Source organism: Cnephaeus nilssonii (assembly GCF_951640355.1).
Source record: "Cnephaeus nilssonii genome assembly, chromosome: 20".
In the NCBI taxonomy this organism is placed as follows: Eukaryota; Metazoa; Chordata; class Mammalia; order Chiroptera; family Vespertilionidae; genus Cnephaeus; species Cnephaeus nilssonii.
Genome location: NC_137091.1, coordinates 1348051 through 1350000, shown reverse-complemented (window position 1 = coordinate 1350000; position 1950 = coordinate 1348051).

Sequence of the window (1950 nt, the reverse complement as noted above, 5' to 3'; positions counted from 1 at the left end):
AGGCGGGCTCCTTGCTTCCGGGCTCTGCTCCCGAGCCTGCAGGCCAGACGGTGTGCGGAAAGGCGTTCCGTGCAGGAAAACACGGTCTTCGAGGGACAGGAAAAGCTGTAGGTGGGAAATATGGCTTTGGTGACTCCCCGGGGGGCGGAGAATGGGCTGGAATGGTGAGGGGAAGGCAGCTTACATTTTTAAAAAAGCCAAATGCCTCCCAGAAGCCCATGGAGGTTAGATGGTATCGTAGCTTTGCTGCTTAATTCATTTCTTCACGGGTTTGGCATTGCCGTCTCTGCTCTGGAACCACGCCTGCCTCTTACCACGAACCTCGTCATGGAACGATCGGTGGCGTCCGTGTGCGAGGAAGCCCAACAATGGGCACCGGTGCGAGCAGGTGCACGAGTCTGGGGGGACGGTGGGCTGGGCGAAGTGGCCCCGGGAAATGTGGGGAGGCCCGGGCCTTTCCCGAAAAGCTGAGAACAGCCTTCTGGGAAAGAACCCTGTTTGGGGTGGTGCCCGCCCCTGGAATATTAAATCTTATTTGTAATCGCCTCTGTAACTGAAAGGCAAAAAAAGAATCCTTACACACTGGACACTCCCCGTTGTCATTCTCTTCATTTTACCTTAAATTCCATTGAAATGTACCGGAAAGCACTTCCTGTGACTTGAACATAGAGGCATTTTGGTTAATAGTATCATTTCATGCTTTGTACTTAAAGGTAATATAAGTGTCAGGTTTTTGAATTTTTTTTTTCCTGGATTGCAAATTCCATGATATGTGAACAGTTCCTATTTGTCCATTGGACGGCTCTGCCACTATTTGAAGCACTTTCTTTCCCGTCACCATCTCTTTCCATGGAAGATGCCACACTGCGCTGTCTCATAGACTCCTCGAGGTGACTGACGGGAATGTCACCTCCCTGGTCTGCTCCTCCCCAGCCTTCCCGGTTGCAGGAAATGGTCACAGTGGCTCAAGTCAAAACCCCAGAGTAAGTCTGTCACTCCTCAAACCCATACCCTGGCCGTCAGCAAGTCCAGTGGACCCTACATTCGAGACGCTGTGAAGCCGGACCGTCTCCTGCCGCCCTCATCCTCGAGGCTTCAGCAGTTGCCTCTCTAGACTCTCCGTGTCCCCAACACCCCCGTGAGGTAGCCAGAGGGACCTTCTAAGAGCATGGCCCCACCGTGTAACTTTAGTCAGTCTTGCGTTCAACTAATATTTGCTCACGTTGCACCAGCACTGTTCTAGCACTTTCTAGACCTTGCATTCTTGCCAGGGAGAGGACAATCAATAAACTTAAGGAACGAAGCCCTGACCGGTGTGGCTCAGTGGTTGAGCTTCCTCCCATGAACCAAGAGGTTGCCAGTTTGATTCCTGGTCAGGGCACATGCCCGGGTTTCGAGCTTGATCCCCAGTAGGGGGCGTGCAGGAGGCAGCCAATCAGTGATCCTCACATCAATGTTTCTCTCTCTCTTCCTCTCCCTTCCTCTCTCTCTACAATCAATAAAAACATATTTTTAAAAAATTCTTCTCATCTCATTAAAATAAAATAGGGATGAAATGTACAGTGTTGGAGAGTGAGAAGGGCTGTGGAGAAACATAACCCAGAGAAGGAGGACCTGGAGTGTGGGGAGTGTCTGAATCCATTCCAGTTCCATAAAGAGAGGGTGCAGCTTTAGAACAGTGGTCAGAAAGCCTCGCTGAAAGGGGCATCGGAGACCGAAGGAAGTGGGAGAGAAAGCCATCCAATACCGGGGGGGGGGGGGGGGGGGGGGGAGGGTTGCAGCGGACAACCCTCTGATGGCTCCTCGTCACATTAAAATAAAACCTGAATTCCCTACCATCGCCTATGAGGTCCTATAGGAGCTGGGCTCCCCAGCCCTCTGTTCTCCAGCCACATAGACCTCTCTGCGGTCTGTCACCAGGCCCGGCTCCTTCCCATTTCAGGGTGCTCC